The sequence below is a fragment of the Cotesia typhae genome, unplaced genomic scaffold (genome assembly GCF_013202065.1).
Source record: "Cotesia typhae breed Kobodo isofemale line unplaced genomic scaffold, CoteBio_Ctyphae contig_20, whole genome shotgun sequence".
NCBI classification, from domain to species: domain Eukaryota; kingdom Metazoa; phylum Arthropoda; class Insecta; order Hymenoptera; family Braconidae; genus Cotesia; species Cotesia typhae.
The window spans coordinates 6,786,206-6,806,882 of NW_027423725.1; the positions used below are offsets into that span (position 1 = coordinate 6,786,206).

Below are 20,677 nucleotides of genomic sequence, written 5' to 3' on the forward strand. Positions count from 1 at the left end.
TAATAAAACACTATTTCTTAAATTTTCAAACAGCAATAACTTTTAATGAATCAAACGATTTTCACGCGGTTGGTGGCATTTGACGCAGTTTTTTAGGCCCCATTAAAAATTTTTAAGTTGTGATTGATCAAATTAGGAATTTTGATGTAATTCCGAAAAAACATTTTTTTTTGGTTTTTTTCAACAACGATAACTCACGAACAAATCAACTGATTTCAATCGGGCAAGCGGCGATTGACGTGGTTTTTGATGTTAAGAGCTTATTAATTTTTGGGATTGATCGGTAAGGCCGTTTAAAAGTTATTCCAAAAAAACCATATTTAAAAAAACCTTTTTTGTAGTATTTTTGAGATTTCTGGAAATCTACTGGTTCGAGGTGGTCCAAATTGTGTTCAAAATCTAAGTTTGGTCGAGCTCTTTCGAATGGCACCAACCGCTACGAAATAGGTCGAGCCATTCTAAAGTTATAAGAGGTTTACATACGGTCACACACACTCACACACACACACATACAGCCATACGGACATTATTGCGGAAATATTCGGGGAAGCTTTCTAGGACCTCAAAATGTTAACATCCTTTGAAAACTCGATTTTCGAAAAACGGGGTAAAACCAATAACTTCCCAACTTTTGAAAATTTTCAATTTTCTTAGCGGGATGTTAAAAATTATATGTAATTAAATATACTTTTACATTAATATATTTGAAAAATCTCTCTATATAATCATAGGTGATATAGAAATAGATATAAGTATATAGAATTATCCATCATTATGTCCATAGAAATAACAAAAATTGGCGTGCGTGGGACCCGTACTGCGGACCTGACGCTTGAAAGACTAGTTCACTACCTGTTTAGCTACGAGACTTACTCGAAGATCAGAGTTTGTAATAATGAATACAAGTAATGCAAATCGTATACATGATCGTATACAAATCGTTTACATTATTGTAAAATATGAAGAAATAATAATATATGTATAAAATAACTTGAGAAGTTTCAATCAATAAAAATTAATTATTATCCCTTAAAGAAATTAATAAAAAAGCAGCATAAGAACGTCCTCCTATAGATATTTTCTCCCTGAATACAGTGACTATTATTTCATCTGCAAAATACAATAGATTAAAAGATTATTAATCATTTGAGTAACAGACTCTTAGATAAAAAAGAGTATGTTCTATACCCGGGAAAAAATGATCAGGCCTGATCAGACATGAACAGGCATGAGTCTTCAGGCCTGATCATGCATGAAAAATGACCGGGCCTGATCATGCATGAGAATGCCTGGCCAGGCCTGATCAAGCATGAGAATGCCTGACCAGGCCTGATCATGCATGAGAATTGATTTAAAAAAAAAAAAAGTTGCACCTGTGGGGATTCGAACCGTAGATGCCGCGCTCTCCAGACTGTTACTTTACCTCTTGACCATATAACTTATCTTTACATTAGAGGTATCTTTCAAACTAGTTCAAGTAATTTTAATTTCATACATGACTTATCTTTACAGTTAAGGAAGTTAACTATGCCTAGTTTATTAATTATTAATAATTTATTATATATCAGAGTTATTTGTTTAAAACGGATATGTATTTTATTTACTCCATTAACATGTGGCTCTATGCACAGTAATAAAAAAAAATTTCTTTAAGGTTTATTCCAGAATTATAATTTTGTTGTTTTCTTTTAATTAAAAATTTTTTTTTTTTATTCAAAACGTATAGGTAACTAAGAATTATCTGTATGCTCTACAATTCAGCAATCTTTCATACTACAGCAATGAACCAAGGCGTAGCTTAAGATAATAACAGACACCTTGAAAGGACTTATCGCCTATCGATATCAACTGATCTATTTTGGATATCAAAAACTTTATGCTTAAGCCGATATTTTAAATGAAAGTTGTACATTTAAAATTAATAAGGGGATAGAAATTGATGCGTCATACGGAACAAATTAATTTTAAAAATAGAACTAAAAGAAAAATCAGACATGAGCAGACATGAGCAGGCATGAACAGGTCTGATCAGGTCTAATTTCAGGCCTGATCAGGTCCAATTTCAGGCCTGATCATACATGAACAGGCATGGTCAGGTCTGATCATTTTTCCCGGGATGAACAGGCCTGAGGTATTTAACGCTTCAGATATGAACAGGCATGGACAGGTCTTATCAGGCATGGACAGGCCTGAGCGTATTTAACACTTCAGGCCTGATCAGGCATGGACAGGCCTGAGCGTATTTAACACTTCATGCCTGATCAGGCATGGACAGACCTGAGCGTATTTAACACTTCAGGCCTGATCAGGCATGTGCAGGTCTGATCAGGCATGTACAGGCCTGGTCAGGCCTGAGGTATTTAACACTTCAGACATGAACAGGCATGGACAGGTCTGATCAGGCCTGAAATTAGACCTGATCAGGCCTGTTCATGTATGACCAGACCTGAAATTAAACATGATCATGCCTGATCAGACCTGTCCATGCCTGTTCATGTCTGAAGTGTTAAATACCTCAGGCCTGACCAGGCCTGTACATGCCTGATCAGACCTGCACATGCCTGATCAGGCCTGAAGTGTTAAATACGCTCAGGTCTGTCCATGCCTGATCAGGCATGAAGTGTTAAATACGCTCAGGCCTGTCCATGCCTGATCAGGCCTGAAGTGTTAAATACGCTCAGGCCTGTCCATGCCTGATAAGACCTGTCCATGCCTGTTCATATCTGAAGCGTTAAATACCTCAGGCCTGTTCATCCCGGGAAAAATGATCAGACCTGACCATGCCTGTTCATGTATGATCAGGCCTGAAATTGGACCTGATCAGGCCTGAAATTAGACCTGATCAGACCTGTTCATGCCTGCTCATGTCTGCTCATGTCTGATTTTTCTTTTAGTTCTATTTTTAAAATTAATTTGTTCCGTATGACGCATCAATTTCTATCCCCTTATTAATTTTAAATGTACAACTTTCATTTAAAATATCGGCTTAAGCATAAAGTTTTTGATATCCAAAATAGATCAGTTGATATCGATAGGCGATAAGTCCTTTCAAGGTGTCTGTTATTATCTTAAGCTACGCCTTGGTTCATTGCTGTAGTATGAAAGATTGCTGAATTGTAGAGCATACAGATAATTCTTAGTTACCTATACGTTTTGAATAAAAAAAAAAAATTTTAAATTAAAAGAAAACAACAAAATTATAATTCTGGAATAAACCTTAAAGAAATTTTTTTTTATTACTGTGCATAGAGCCACATGTTAATGGAGTAAATAAAATACATATCCGTTTTAAACAAATAACTCTGATATATAATAAATTATTAATAATTAATAAACTAGGCATAGTTAACTTCCTTAACTGTAAAGATAAGTCATGTATGAAATTAAAATTACTTGAACTAGTTTGAAAGATACCTCTAATGTAAAGATAAGTTATATGGTCAAGAGGTAAAGTAACAGTCTGGAGAGCGCGGCATCTACGGTTCGAATCCCCACAGGTGCAACTTTTTTTTTTTTAAATCAATTCTCATGTATGATCAGGCCTGGTCAGGCATTCTCATGCTTGATCAGGCCTGGCCAGGCATTCTCATGCATGATCAGGCCCGGTCATTTTTCATGCATGATCAGGCCTGAAGACTCATGCCTGTTCATGTCTGATCAGGCCTGATCATTTTTTCCCGGGCAGGCCTGAGGTATTTAACGCTTCAGATATGAACAGGCATGGACAGGTCTGATCAGGCATGGACAGGCCTGAGCGTATTTAACACTTCAGGCCTGATCAGGCATGGACAGGCCTGAGCGTATTTAACACTTCAGGCCTGATCAGGCATGGACAGACCTGAGCGTATTTAACACTTCAGGCCTGATCAGGCACGTGCAGGTCTGATCAGGCATGGACAGGCCTGGTCAGGCCTGAGGTATTTAACACTTCATACATGAACAGGCATGGACAGGTCTGATCAGGCATGATCATGTTTAATTTCAGGTCTGGTCATACATGAACAGGCCTGATCAGGTCTAATTTCAGGCCTGATCATACATGAACAGGCATGGTCAGGTCTGATCATTTTTTCCCGGGTAGTAATTACAAAATACCCACAGAAGTAAAAAATTATATACGATTATATATGATTTATAAATAATCATATATGATTTCCGCATAAGTATATATTATTATAAATAATTTTATAAAATCGTACATATTGTTTTTGTGATTTTTGTTCAATTATATATAATCATATACAATTATATATGATTTGATGTATTCATATATAATTTAATATCTATTTTACATATTTTTATACCACATTATTGACTTCAAAGTTGTAACTCTAGTAATTTTGTTTTTCAAATTTATTTTTGTAGCTTACTATGTGATTGTTGAAATTTTATAATTTTAAGCGATGGAAAATATAAATTCGATGTTACTTTCCGCGGTTTCTTTGAGTTTTCATAACTTTTATTATTTAAATCCCTCGTGGTGTTTTGGCAATTGCTATTGTTGTTTATTTATATATTGGGTGTATAGTAGTAAAAATATCACAATATCCCAAGCTCTCATTAAAAACTATTGACATTTTGGTAAATTTTATTCAAAAAGAAGTCAAAAATTAAAAATTTTTAACTTAAATTCAACAAAATATTACCGAAAAATTTTTGTGCGGCTTGGAATTCTTTGTGGAATCTCCAAATGTATTTCACTGCTTTCCTTATAACCTTAATTGCTTGATGTGTCTCACCAATTATAATGAAATCATGTTTTATCAATTGATTATTATATTATCTAATTAATGCCCAATATACCAGTTTTCTATTTATAAAAATTTCACGATTAATATTTTTTCGTTTAATTTTAGATCATTGAAAGCCAAGTTTTTTTTACATTTATATGCTCATGTTTTTCAGACTTAATTGTGTCATCCAAAACCATTTTTGTCTATCTTTCAGTGCTGTTTTAAAAGATATTATATCCAATAATTTTGATCTATTCAAATCTTTAATGACGTATATAATCTTTAATTGATAATTTGAACTCGTTCCAAATTAACAACACAAATACATATTATGAATACAAAAACGAATAAAAAGTTAACCAATGTAAGCACTAGAGCAACTAGATTCGATAAAAAAAAATACAGATGTCACTCTATGATATGGTCAGGATGCTAATAAAAAAAAAAAAATAAATAAAAATCAAAGAAGTCTGAAGTAGCAATGAGTCTGACAGTGTAAATTTAAAGTAAAAGAAAGTTTTCTGAAGTTTTAATTATGAAGTAAGTTTTCATTATGAAAACAACAAATTGAAATGAAATTGCTAATTGAAATTTCTGAACCAAAGAAAAATCATTTTAAATCATTAAATGAAATGATAGATAAATATAGATAGTTATAATTAGAATAAAATTAATATCTAAGCACTCATTGCCGAATCAAGAATTCTAATAATCAATCACATTGTTTATATGTGAATTATTTCATAAAATATCAGAAACTAAAACTGTCAAACACATTTTCATAATCAAAACATCGTTTAAAATCATAATAGACTGACAAATCGTTGTTACTAGAAAAATTAAATACTATTTTACCATTTAAAAGCTAAAATTAATCAACACCTCACGCGACAACCGGCTTTATGATGCATAATACTATTTTCTATACCAACACTTTGAGTAATTTTATCTTAATTTGTTTTCTATTACAAAGATTAATTTTTTATTTTTCAGTTCTTATTTGTCGTAAGTGGATACTCTTTTAATCGAATAACATTTGTATCTTTTACATTATGTTACTAACATTGAAACGACTGAGTCTTTATAACAATTCAATAAACATATTCGTTTTGTTGAAAAATAATAAAGTAACATAGAATTGGTTAAATAATATTTGATACATGGTCAGAAAAAATTTTATAATACAACATTTTTATTGTAACTCACACAATACTCAAATAATTATAATAAAGAGTTAGTTAACTAACATTTCATAGAATAAAGTATTATAAATACATATGTATTATCTTATACATATAACATCATCTGCATGTCAATATTTATAGTTTTTTATCGTTCTATCAAAACTGTTTAAGTAAAAATAATTCCAAACTATAAATCTTCTGAAAGATAATGAATCAGTTCAATTAGAATTTTTTTTCGAATAATAAAATCGGTACTGATAATATATTATATTATAATGTTACTCATCAAAGCATATATATTGTTTTATAATATTCACTTAACTGTTTTACACTAGTCACAAAAATTAAGGGATATGAAAAAAATTCCAAATTTTTTGGTGATTTTCAGCGAGCTGTAACTCCGAGGAAAATGATCGCACAGAAAAAAAAAAAGCAAATTGTAGCTCCAAGTGTCTAGTTTTTAGATATGACCATAAAAATTTTTTGTCATCGTCAGGTCTGAAGAAATCCTAAGAAAACTACTGAAAAAAAATTTTTCGAAATTTTTTTTCGTCTTAAAAAAGGTCTACGGGCTTCAAAAAAATTTTTTCGATTGTTTCGTTTAAAAGCTCTTTTAGTAAATTTAATACCCTTTAATTTGACGTAATCAAAAAGCCTGTACGATAATTTGCCGCGGAGTTATCGTCAATCAAAGCAAAAAAGGTTTTTTTGACTTTGGAAATCAATAACTCTGGAAATAATGACCGTATAGGAAATCGAAGGAGGGTTTTGAAAACTACACAATATTCTCTATAAGAAAACGTAAACCGCTTTTGAAGAAAAATTTTTTTGAATTGAAAACTCGGACTGAAAAAAGACAAAAATTCGCATAATTAAGGATATTTGGATAACTTGGTATAACTTTGGATAAAATGGATGAACGAAGGATATCGTTGGTAATTTTTAACTTCAAAGTGTCCCCTAAAATCCCTAAGAAATTCAAAGCGCTGCGATTTTTTGTTCATAGTGCCCAGAAGCTTCAAATTCTGTGTTTTCGCAAAAATCACCATTATGAGCAATTTTGTGATTTTTATTCATTTTTCCATTGAAAAAATTTTTTTCAAAATTCTTTATTTTTTCGATCAAAGAGATTGATTTTTCAAGAAATTTGAAAAAAAAAAAATTTCAATTTTTTTCGAAATTTTCTCAATTTTTTTCGACTGTTGTTTTACCGCCGGCATTAGCGTTACCCAAAGCCTACCACGTGGAGGTTGCTCGGTCGGATTTACGCTTCTCACACACACACGTGTGTGTGTGTGTGTGTGTGTGTGTCTTTGTCTGCGTGTTTGTCTGTTTGCAGCTGCCGAATGACCTCTGTACGCACGGCAGTAACTGCTCAGTACCGTGTATTGCCACCTCTGTTCCGAATCACAGCTCGTAAACGCTCTTGCATGTTGATGCATCGTCGAATATCACGTTGCGAAATTCCTTGCCAACAACGTAACAACGCTTGAGTCAACTGATGAAGATTGTGCAGTTGCGGATAGTCTCGCCGCAATCGACGCCCAAGCATGTCCCAAACATGCTCAATTGGGTTCAAATCAGGACTCATCGCTGGATGATTAAGCGTTGTTACGTTGTTGGCGCGGAGAAAAGTTCGCGTACGAACTGCAGTGTGAGGACGAGCATTATCCTGCATCAAAATGAACCGTCTTGCCCCCATGCGTGTGCGCATAGGCAGGACGTGTGGCTCCAGAATTTCGTCGACGTACCTATCGGCAGTCAACGTCCCACGAACGATGACCAACGGGGTTCTGGTATTGAAGGACACGCCTGCCCACACCATGACTGATCCACCATTGAAAGCTGTAACTGGTCTCGTAAAACCATCCCGATCTCGTTCTCCACGACGGCGCCAAACGAGAGATCGTCTATCGCTGCCATGAAGACAAAATCGAGATTCCTCAGTCCATAATACACTGGTCCACTGTCTACGACCCCAATGGTGATGATCATGAGCATAGGCCAATCGGGCTCGGCGATGTCGTGGAGTGAGCATAGGCACGCGATTTGCGCGTCTAGCGCGTAGTCCTTGCTCTCGAAAGCGATTTCGAACCGTCGATGCCGATATGTGTTGTTGGGGAGGACATTGTCGACGATTGCGAAATTGATGAGCGATCGTGTGGGCATGCGCAGTAGGGTTTCGACGAGCTTCTCGAATGATAGCTCGATCATCACGCTCGGTAGTGATTCGTAGTCTACCTTGACCCGGACGACGATCGTAACTTTGAGTCGCGTTAAATCGGGCATAGGCCCGACTGATAACGGACTGGCTCACTCCCATAGAAGCTGCTACTTCCACCTGACTGTAGCCCTCTTGAAGGAGGGTAACAATGCGAGCCACATCTGTGGCAGCTAAATGTCGACGAGGCATATCAAAAGGTGCTTATCAAAGAAAAGCTTACATAAAATTCACGTAAGGAATTTAGGCTAAAAAGAAAACGTAAAATTCAAGTTTTGTGTGAGGAAAAGCCGAACTCCGCGGGGGTACATCAATTTGTTTTTATTGAATTTTTAAAATGAGATTTAAAACTAAGGCAGTTGTAGCGGACAGAAAAAATTGAGTTAATTTTTTTGACAATAGTGAAGCATTCTGAAGACGATAAAAAAAAAAAAATTAAAAAAAAATTTTTGATAAAAAAATTTCGAAAAAATTTTCGAAAAAATTGAAAATTTTTTTTTTTTTTTCAAATTTCTTGAAAAATCAATCTCTTTGATCGAAAAATAAAGAATTTTGAAAAAAAAAAAATTTTTTTCAATGGAAAAATGAATAAAAATCACAAAATTGCTCATAATGGTGATTTTTGCGAAAACACAGAATTTGAAGCTTCTGGGCACTATGAACAAAAAATCGCAGCGCTTTGAATTTCTTAGGGATTTTAGGGGACACTTTGAAGTTAAAAATTACCAACGATATCCTTCGTTCATCCATTTTATCCAAAGTTATACCAAGTTATCCAAATATCCTTAATTATGCGAATTTTTGTCTTTTTTCAGTCCGAGTTTTCAATTCAAAAAAATTTTTTCTTCAAAAGCGGTTTACGTTTTCTTATAGAGAATATTGTGTAGTTTTCAAAACCCTCCTTCGATTTCCTATACGGTCATTATTTCCAGAGTTATTGATTTCCAAAGTCAAAAAAACTTTTTTGCTTTGATTGAAGATAACTCCGCGGCAAATTATCGTACAGGCTTTTGATTACGTCAAATTAAAGGGTATTAAATTTACTAAAAGAGCTTTTAAACGAAACAATCGAAAAAATTTTTTTGAAGCCCGTAGACCTTTTTAAGACGAAAAAAATTTCGAAAAAATTTTTTTCAGTAGTTTTCTTAGGATTTCTCCAGACCTGACGATGACAAAAAATTTTCATGATCATATCTAAAAACTAGACACTTGGAGCTACAATTTGCTTTTTTTTTTTTTCTGTGCGATCATTTTCCTCGGAGTTACAGCTCGCTGAAAATCACCAAAAAATTTGGTATTTTTTTTATATCCCTTAATTTTTGTGACTAGTGTAAATAAAATGTACTTTCTTAGTATTTTGTAATTAAAAATAGAAATAATTATTAAAAAAATATTTTTAATTTAAAATAAACTTATAAAATAAAAGCGGATTCTTACTCATATGATCCTTAATGCAACGAACGCTTAGTTAAACAATTAGTGAGAATTGTTTTTGCTTCGTTAAAAAAATTAAATTTTATTTTAAATTTTTTTTCTCAACATAGTCACTTTGTGTTTAATTTTTCGATTTTCAACAACTTTTATACTTTTGTCATTATTCAACGTCTTAACATTTTTTTTCTTAAATAGACCATGAATCCAACTCTTAATCCCATCCCTGCGACGATTTTTTAAGCATGGGTATTTAGCTAGTAATTCATCAATTTTTTCGAATGATGGTAATGTCTGATTGATAAAATGATCCTTAAACTCAGTCATGATAGCTCGTTTCTCTTCGCTACTATAAGGTTTCTTCCTCGAAAAACCTATTAAAAAATAAAAGTGTAATCATTTAAATTTCTTAAGTGATAAAATAGTTATGTATGATAACGATAAAACTTTATCAAGCGTTGTTTTAAATGAAGTAACATAACTCACCGATACTGGAAACCATAGCTACGACCGGCTTATCTTTAGGAGTATTTTGTTCACAAAACTGTCCGTTATCAGTTAATACCGATGAATAATTTGCACTCGAAGTACAAGGTACAACATTATCAAAATTACCTCCGTTCCACTGGGAATTTGTGTTGAGTTACTCGAGAAATTACTGTCATATATTTCGTTAGTTTCACTAGGAATATTGGACATATTATCATTACCAGTACTATGTGATAAGCTGTCATATTCTACGTATTCGGATTCATCATTTATGTTAATATCTTCTTCTTCATCATTTTTGTCATCCACAGTCCCGTGGACAGCATGAAGCAATTTAGTCACTTGGACTATTGTTTTGGACTTGATTGGCTTTCGGTAATAGTCTTTATGAATTTTCTCCGAGTGTCCCATGTGCTTGGTTAAATCTGACAGAGCATTGTCTGAGAGTTCAAATTCAACACATTTTGTTGCAACATGTTTCCTTAATTGGGTTCCACGGAGTAATTCCGGTTTCTCGGCACCACAAGCAACTGATAGATTACGCATCACGGTACATAAATTTATAACCCGGATTCGACTAGTCCCTCCGTTCTGTAAACCAAACACAAAATCATTATCCGAAGGAACGTCAGCTAATGCTCGATATGAAATTAAAAGTCTTAACTCATCAATAATGTCGTTACTTGCGATTACTGCAACATCTTTGTTCAATTTTCCACGTATTTCAATTCTGTAATAATTTCGAGCAATTTTCTTTCCTTCATCATCAAGAGCATTATACTCTTCCTTATCTGCATGTTTATCAATGCTTTGTAAGCGATCGATGTCAGACACGGTAATATTCTGCACATCACCTACTCGGCGACGATTAAATACTAATAAGTAAGCTGCTACTAATTTTGAAGCGGCCAGCCACGACTGATAATCAAAGGTTTCTTTTAAATTTGTAAAATGAATTTTTTTTACAGTTTTTATATAGATAATAAGTTTTTGAATATCTTCGCTCATAGGTAAGATGAAAACTTTATGTCTTTTTAGTTGAGCTTGAGATTCATTGGCAACTTTATTTACTGCGATACTCATTTCTGAATTATACACTTTTAAAAAGTTAGCAACTTGTTTTTGAAGTTGGTCTCCCTCTCGTACAACATATTCGGTCTCTAGCATAACTGCTATTTGCCGAATGTATGTCACAACATTCAAAGCTACAGCTGGGACCTCACAAGTGTTTTTAAGATAGTTAATCCGGGCTATTTGTGCAATCGCATTTATAACGGTTTGGATGCATTTAGGATGAAATAAATCGGCTAATTGTGTAATAGTGGAATTTATCTGCTTAGCAGCAAATAATAATCTTCCAATTAATCTTAATCGGGCTCTTATCATGTTGTGCTGGTAATGTGCTGTATATTTAATACATAATTTATTTCCATATAGAATAATGAGCCAGTCGTAGCGAATTAAACGCACAATTTCATCTTCTTGTAACACTGGAAATACAACAAGCCTCAAAATATCATTTGCAGTAGAGAGCATTCGAGCTTCAATAGTCTTCCCCATTACGTAGTATACTCGCTGGCCTTTCAAATTCTTACTTTCACCTTGTTTTTTTCTACATTGGCTTATATGTTTGCGTGCATTCGCCTTAGTATATGTTCCTAAGCAATATGAACAAGTAGTATAGTCGGTAGCTTTTTTGGAATTTTAGGACGACGACTCACTATTAATTCACCTTTATTGTAAAGTTCATTGCAATTGTGAGAAAACGCACCATTATTTCTGAAAACCGTCAAAATATCTTTTCGTTCAGCTGAACCTAAAAAAAAAATTTATTCATTAATTAAACGAGCAAATACTTATTGGAATAATTATATTTTATACTAGAATAACTACTTAAATATATTATCTGAAAGTATATCAAGACATATAAGTGACACTTCAATGAAAAAATATAGTCAATTAATTTTGAAAAATAATCTAAACTCGCAGTTACGATTTAAACTTATTCATAAGAAATATTACGTTAATCTTTTCTAATCATTATTGATAACTATTACTTAGAGATAAAAAGTTTTTTTTGCTGTTAAATACCGTTCTAAAAAAATTTGTAAAAAATATGATGCTTTAAAAGTCGACTCATTTATGATTTAAAAAAATTTTCACCTTTCGAAGTGTTATTAAGCTTTTTCACGTCTTCAATATTGCCATGAACATTTCTTATATGCCGTGGCAATTGACCAACGAGAATTTTGTGACAAAATGGACACGCATACTTTTTTTTCCATCGCGGAACATTGGATTGTTGAACAATTAACTCGGAATTATCAATAGATCCTTTCTGAGTATTTAAACTAATTTCTTTGGAGATAGCCAAATCCAGACCAGGATCATTATTTTCTTCTTCATTTTCGTGAGAAAGCTGATTCTGTAAAAGTTCAGAATGAGCGTTATCTGATTCAGCCGGTATAGTTACAGATTTTTCCAAGTTATCAACAGAATCTAGCCCGCTCAAACTTGCAACTGTCATGTCCGATAAATTCATCTCATTGATGTATGATGGATCATCGTTGTAAGTCTCATCGTGAGTTTGAGTTGAACCAGAATCATTCAATAAATCATTATTTTCTCTCATTGTACGGTTACGCAAAATTACAGGTGATAATTGAGGTGAATCTTCAAGAATATTATCATCATCTCTTACTTCATCAACAGTTCTACCATCTAGTTGGTAAGACAAAATTGTATTTAATTGTTCAGAGATCTGTAAAAATTTTTCGATATTAAAAATTAACTTAATTTTTATTACTTAAATCAATTATTTTTCCAAAAAAAAAAAAAAAACAATATAAATATAGTATTCAGTTATCACTTGTGAAAATTAATTAATAAATATAAGAAATCTTATATAATGATTAATATACGATTATCTTGGAGTGATCACAATTATTGTACATTAATGTTGGACTCGTATGACACCATAATTATAGAAAGAAAAATGTACCTTATACTCCGAAGAATACTTCAGCATATCTTGTTCTGAGTCGTACAAGGTTTGAATATCAACCATATCAATAGGTAAGAGGGCAATATCTATTAAATTATCTTCGTTTGATATATCGGACGTCATTTTAGCTGTATTCTTTTTTTCTTTATTGAAATCTTGGTTGATTTGTCTTACACAAATATCCTGAAAGCAAAATGCATAAAAAAATTTTTTAAAGTAGAAATTGGATTCAGTCAAGATCAAGTGTAATGAATTCAAAATGTATACTCTATTCCCTAAATGTTCTCCAAGCAGTTCAGTCAATACCTGACTATTGTCTTTTTCTCCAATAACAGATAACTGATTCATTAATTTGCTCTGCGCACTTTCTATATTCTTATCAAATTTTATCTAAAATTTACAAACATAAATTAGCAAGAAAACTTCTGATTGTAAAATTAGCTAATTCAGACCATAAGTTGTATTTTAACATACTTTATTATTATTTGATATTTCTTCCATCGTACATATCTTACGTTTAATTTGTTGCTCACCATTCCATTGGTAAATAGCATCTCTACATAATTTTTTCTGAAACCAAAAACATATAGCATTCAATATTTGTAGCAATAGGATGCAGTAAATTGTATATATTATAATTATAAAATTTTTACCTCAGTGTCGAATGTTTTACCAGGCAGTTTGGTAAACAAATCATCTTGTCCTTTGATTTCCTCATTGCAGTACTGATCCAACGATTTACAAGATATATCTTCTATATCTTGATTCAAATCAATCTGGAAGTTATGATAAAAAACTTACAATTTATAATTTTTGATTAGGCTCGAATATCAATTAATATGCATTTAAAAATTTTCTTATTTACTTGATCATTATCAATTGTTTCCGGCAAGTTAATTTGCTCAATGACGATTTGATCTTTATCATTATTATCATAATGCATACTTTGATATGACTTTTCTTTAGAATGCTCAGTTGCTTTGCTGATGTGACAATCATATGTAGTTTCACCTTGATCAATAATTAAACCATCAAACTTTTTCTGGAAAAAAATATTATTTACATTGTTATTAATCATCACAAATGAACGCGAACTTCTAGGCCCTAATCATCATAAATGGTATATGAACCAAGAAATAAACTTATAACGTATATAAATCTAGTTAAATGTTAAAAAATGAATATTAGCTATAAAATTATTTTGAAAATTATATACACAGCATTTTCAATATTAGAAAAGTCTTAAATTAGATATCGATTAAGTTGTTTACTTTGATTATAGATGTTGTATCAGGTAGATCAGTGGTAATGTTATCTTTATTGTTTTGTTGCCCATTGCACGCTGTTAAAGATATATCCTCACTATTTTGATACTAATTCAGACGATAAGAAATATAAATGAGACTTCCAATTGGATTTGTGAATAATTTAGATCTGATTATTATTTTGATATACCTGTACCTTATCTAGAAGCTCTAGTGTGTTAATTTTTCGACATATGACGTAGTCATGATCATGATTTATTCTGAAATCATGATTGTTGAAATGTTGAAATTGTTGAAATGTTGAATCATTGCTTCGTTTGTTAAGTTCAAAGTTAAAAACATCATCAAAAGTTTTCTAAAAATTAAAAAAATGTATAAATGAGGATCTATTTATTTTTATTGTTCATTTTGCTGAGATTTATTAGCTTAAAGTCTGAAATATAGTTTGACTAAAGACTTAAAGCATTACAAGAATGCTGATCTGGTCGTTGAAGAAGTAACGTAAGAGAATTTTGTCACCGCATGAAAAAGAAAATAAATTCATATGAATAAACTATAAAAATTGTACCTTAGTTTCCATAAGATCGGGTGAATTATTTGACAACTTATCATGGCTGAAATTAAATATTTGTTCGCATATTCCATCAGTAACCTTATTATTATTTTTATGCCATTCAACCTGAAAATTAAAAACAAAAATTATTTATCATTAAGATGTGTAATTATTTATAGATTTAAAATATACTTGTTAATTTTATAACATACCTGATGCTCTGTCAGGCTGTTAGAGGCGAGGTCATCTCTCATCAGAGTTTTTTTATCATTATCTTGTTCAGATTCATAGAATTTTGATTTTTTAATCCTTTGTTAGACAGTAGATAGTGATCTAGATTTCTCTTTAGGGTAGGAAATTTAATCCGAGTCAGTTTTACGTACGGTAATCTGCTATTCAATCTACTAGTGATATTATCAAAATCACATTGATGATCTATAACAAAAATAATTGTAATGAATTAGCAACAGAAATTTCATATAAAACTTTTTTAATTTCCAACTGAGACTGTCAACTACAGTCAATTAAAAATATCATGTACTGTAATTAATTAATTAAGCATTAAATAAATCAAATCATTTTATGCTAATAAAATATTTATTGAATAATTTTCGAAAATAATTACCTTCACTGATAGGATGCAAGACCGCTTTCTTCATGTGTTAATTTTCCTTGATCAACATGTTGATCAGGACATTCATCAATTTGTAATTTGATTATTTTATTAAAATCACCTTTCAAGTCAAAATTGTGTAGGTCAATTTTTTTAGTGGGGAATTTTATCCGAACTAATTGAACTTGAGGTAAACCTTTGTTCAGTCGATTCTTCACATCGATAAGAGAATCATAATGACCTGAAAAAAAATATTATTTTTTAAAACAAAATTGGTTCAATTAGATATACAGGGTGTCTCAGAAGTCGTGAGCCACCGGACAGGGTGTGGTAGAAAATTGGATTCTGAATAGAAAAGTCATTTACCATTTTTCGATCAGACCCATAGAAAAATTATTACAAATTTATGAAAATAGACCAATGAGGAGCGCGGTTTAGCGGCAGAACGGTAGGCGCAAGAGCGAGCGAGTGGAAGCGCGACAGGCAATGAGTGCGCGCTCGCTTGCACACGTGTGATATCATTGCTCAGTTATAGCGGGATGCCCGCATGCAATAATAATGATCAATGATACTCCTGTAAATAAAAAAAAATTAATATTAGAAAAATCATCCCATAGACAGCCCCATAAAATAAAAAATGTGCGATTTTTTGATAATTAAAACTCAAATTTTCGGTGTCACCGAAAAATGAAAAAAAAAAAAGCCAACAGTCATATTCAATGATACCCCTGTAATTAAAAAAAAAAAAAAGAAAAGTTATAAAAGTACCCCATACACTCTGAGATACAGCCCCATAAAGCCAAAAATTTGCGATTATTTAATGATGAAATTCAAATGATCAGTGTGCACTTGAAGTTAAAAAAAAGCAATAAAAATAATCAGTGACACTACTGTAGACCAAAAAATTGAAAAAAATAAAAAACTACCCCATAGACAGGGAGATACAGCCCCGTAAAGCCGAAAATTCGCGATTATTTAATAATGAAATTCAAATGATCAGAGTGCACTTGAAGTGAAAAAAAAAAGCAATAAAAATAATTAGTGACACTACAGTAGGTGAAGAAAATTTTTAAAAATAAAAAACTACCCCATAGACAGGGAGATACAGTCCCATAAAGCCAAAAATTGTGCGATATTTCAATAATTAAAATAGAAATTTTCGACGACTACTCAAAATTTCAAATAAAAATCTAGGACTAATAGTTAACTATACCCATAACAATCAGAAAAAAATTAAAAATTACAAAAACCACCCCATAGACACTAAGATACAGCCTAATAAAGCCGAGTATTTCGGGATTATTTAACATAAAAATTAAAATATTCACAGTGCATTCGAAATAGAAAAAAATACCAATCAAAATTATCAGTGGTACTTTTGACCATCAGACAAATTTAAAAATTGTAAAAACACCCCATAGATACCGAAATATGACTTGATAACGCACAAAAATCGGGATTGCTTAGAAATTAAAATTCAAATTATTGGTACCCATTGAAAATCAACAAAAGAAACCTTATGTACTTATCGATTAAACTCCTGTGTATCGAAAAAAATTATTATTTAAAAAACCACCCCGCAAACTCCGAATTATGATCCCATTAAGCTGAAAATTTCTGATTTTTTAGTAATTAAAATGCTACTTCTCGGTGTCCGTTGAAAATAAATGAAAAGTATGAAAACTCATTTTCAGATATACTCTTGTAAGCAAAAAAAAATAAGATTTGGAAAAACACCCCATTAACGGCGAGATAGGACCCCATAAATCCGCTAATTTGTGATTTGTTAGTAATTGAAATTGAAATTCTTGGTGTCCATTTAACAACAACAAGAGAAACCTATTGTACTTTTAAATTACACCCTTAAAAACATAAAAAAACTTAACTCTTGAAAATCCACAGCATAGACACTAACAAACATCCAAATAAAGCCAACAATTCGCGATTTTTCAATAATTAAAATTCAAATTTTCATATGACACCGAAAATTTCGATATCAATCCACAAAAAATCGATAAATCGCGGCTTTATGGAGGCGTATCTTGGGGTCTATGGGGTGAATTCTTGAATTTTGATATTTTCATTTATTAAAAAGAGTAAATTGGAAAGTGGAATGAGTTTATGCTCTTTATTTTAAGTGGACACCGAGAATTTCAATTTAAGTCAATTAAAAATCGACAAATAGCAACTGTATGGGGATGTATCTCGGTGTCTGTGGGGTGGATTCTAAAATTTTGATTTATTATTTTATAACAGAGATAACATTAAAAAGTACAATAATTTTCTTTTACTTATTTTGAGTAGACACCGAGAATTTCAATTTAAATCAATAAAAATCGAACAATTGTGGCATTGTGGGGTTGCCTCTCGGTGTTTATGGGGTGGATTCCAAAATTTTGATTTTTTAATTCATAAAAAAGGTTAAACTGGAAAGAAAGATAATTTTCTTTGAGTTATTCCGAGTTGACACCGAGAATTTCAACTTAACTTCACAAATAATGGAGAAATCGCAGCTTTATGGGGGTGTATCTCAGTGTCTATGAGGTGGATTCTTAAATTTTGATTTTTCAATTCTTTACAAAGGTTACATTGGAAAGTACGATAATTTTTTTTAAGTTATTTTCAGTGGACACCGAGAATTTCCATTTAAATCAATGGAAAATCGAAAAATCGCGGCTTTATAGGGTTGTCTCCTGATGTTTATAGGGTGGATTCCGAAATTTTCTTTTTTTAATTCATGACGAAGATTGAACTGGAAAGTGGGATAGTTTTCTTTGGCTTATTTTCAGTGGATACCGAAAATTTCAAATTAAATAAATGAAAAATTGACAAATCGCGGCTTTATGGGGGCGTATCTCAGTGTCTATGGGGTGGACTCCATAATTTTGATATTTTTATGTATGACTGACGTTAAATTGAATAGAAGGCTTATTTTCTTTTTGTTATTTTCAGTGGACACCGAGAATTTCATTGAAAGTAAATTAAACATCGACTTATCGCCAGTTTATGGGGGTGTATCTCGGTGTTTATAGGGTGGATTCCATAATTTTGATATGTTTGTGTATGACCGAGGTTACATTAGATAGGAAGATTATTGTAATTCTGTTATTTTAAGTGGACACCGAGAATTTCAATTTACGTCAAATAAAAATCGACAAATCGCGAGTGTATGGTGTTTTTTTCAAATCTTATTTTTTTTTTGCTTACAAGAGTATATCTGAAAATAAGTTTTCATACTGTTCATTTATTTTCAACGGACACCGAGAAGTAGCATTTTAATTACTAAAAAATCAGAAATTTTCAGCTTAATGGGATCATAATTCGGAGTTTGCGGGGTGGTTTTTTAAATAATAATTTTTTTCGATACACAGGAGTTTAATCGATAAGTACAAAAGGTTTCTTTTGTTGACTTTCAATGGGCACCAATAATTTGAATTTTAATTTCTAAGCAATCCCGATTTTTGTGCGTTATCAAGTCATATTTCGGTATCTATGGGGTGTTTTTACAATTTTTTAAATTTGTCTGATGGTCAAAAGTACCACTGATAATTTTGATTGGTATTTTTTTTCTATTTCGAATGCACTGTGAATATTTTAATTTTTATGTTAAATAATCCCGAAATACTCGGCTTTATTAGGCTGTATCTTAGTGTCTATGGGGTGGTTTTTGTATTTTTAATTTTTTTCTGATTGTTATGGGTATAGTTAACTATTAGTCCTAGATTTTTATTTGAAATTTTGAGTAGTCGTCGAAAATTTCTATTTTAATTATTGAACGATCGCACAATTTTTGGCTTTATGGGACTGTATCTCCCTGTCTATGGGGTAGTTTTTTATTTTTAAAAATTTTCTTCACCTACTGTAGTGTCACTGATTATTTTTATTGCTTTTTTTTTTTCACTTCAAGTGCACTCTGATCATTTGAATTTCATTATTAAATAATCGCGAATTTTCGGCTTTACAGGGCTGTATCTCCCTGTCTATGGGGTAGTTTTTTATTTTTTTTCAATTTTTTTGGTCTACAGTAGTGTCACTGATTATTTTTATTGCTTTTTTTTTTTAACTTCAAGTGCACACTGATCATTTGAATTTCATCATTAAATAATCGCAAGTTTTTGGCTTTATGGGGCTGTATCTCAGAGTGTATGGGGTACTTTTATAACTTTTCTTTTTTTTTTTTAATTACAGGGGTATCATTGAATATGACTGTTGGCTTTTTTTTTTTTCATTTTTCGGTGACACCGAAAATTTGAGTTTTAATTATCAAAAAATCGCACATTTTTTATTTTATGGGGCTGTCTATGGGATGATTTTTCTAATATTAATTTTTTTTTATTTACAGGAGTATCATTGATCATTATAATTGCATGCGGGCATCCCGCTATAACTGCGCAATGATATCACACGTGTGCAAGCGAGCGCGCACTCATTGCCTGTCGCGCTTCCACTCGCTCGCTCTTGCGCCTACCGTTCTGCCGCTAAACCGCGCTCCTCATTGGTCTATTTTCATAAATTTATAGTAATTTTTCTATGGGTCTGATCGAAAAATGGTAAAGGACTTTTCTATTCAGAATCCAATTTTCTACTACACCCTGTCCGGTGGCTCACGACTTCTGAGACACCCTGTATATCTAATTAAAACCGGTTAAATGGTTTATTTGAATTGTTTTATATTATTATAGTAGAATTGTTCATAATCTGATAGAGTAAATACTTACTGTTAATCGCAAGTAACAAACATTTTTTCGAAAGTTTTTCATTGTTTTTTTTCACAAAGTATTTGTTTAAATGTAAATTTAGTATTAGTTTAGGCATTTTGACGATAGAATAATTTTATTAATAACATAATAAAATTTATGCAATAATGGACTCACAATGATAGCAGAGAAAATGGCTTGTGCTTAGAACAAAAGACTATTAATAAAGGCTGTTTCACAAGTCTCGGACTTAACCACAAGTCCGTTGAATAAGTAGGAAATTTTTTTATCACTATTCAAAATTTTTGAATTTAATCACAAGAAAGTCAACTGGGTTCATTTTTATTGATAACAAGGTCGAAAAAATGTCATTTTTATCAATTATATCATTATTTTTATAATTATCATTATTTTATTTTTTATATATTATTAATTGTTACAATTACATTATTACATGCGAAATAAATTAATTTATGAAACTCTATTT

At 31.8% G+C, this 20,677-nt stretch overlaps 1 long non-coding RNA gene across 1 annotated transcript; it reads right to left on the reverse strand.

Moving 5' to 3' along the window:
• Positions 1-13,423: 13,423 nt before the first annotated feature.
• Positions 13,424-13,746, reverse strand: LOC141538029 (uncharacterized). Its single transcript, XR_012480993.1, has 3 exons — positions 13,716-13,746; positions 13,537-13,632; positions 13,424-13,452 (listed from the first exon to the last, which is right to left on the reverse strand). It is a non-coding gene; the product is annotated as an uncharacterized LOC141538029 (long non-coding RNA).
• Between the last annotated feature and the right edge of the window lie 6,931 nt (positions 13,747-20,677).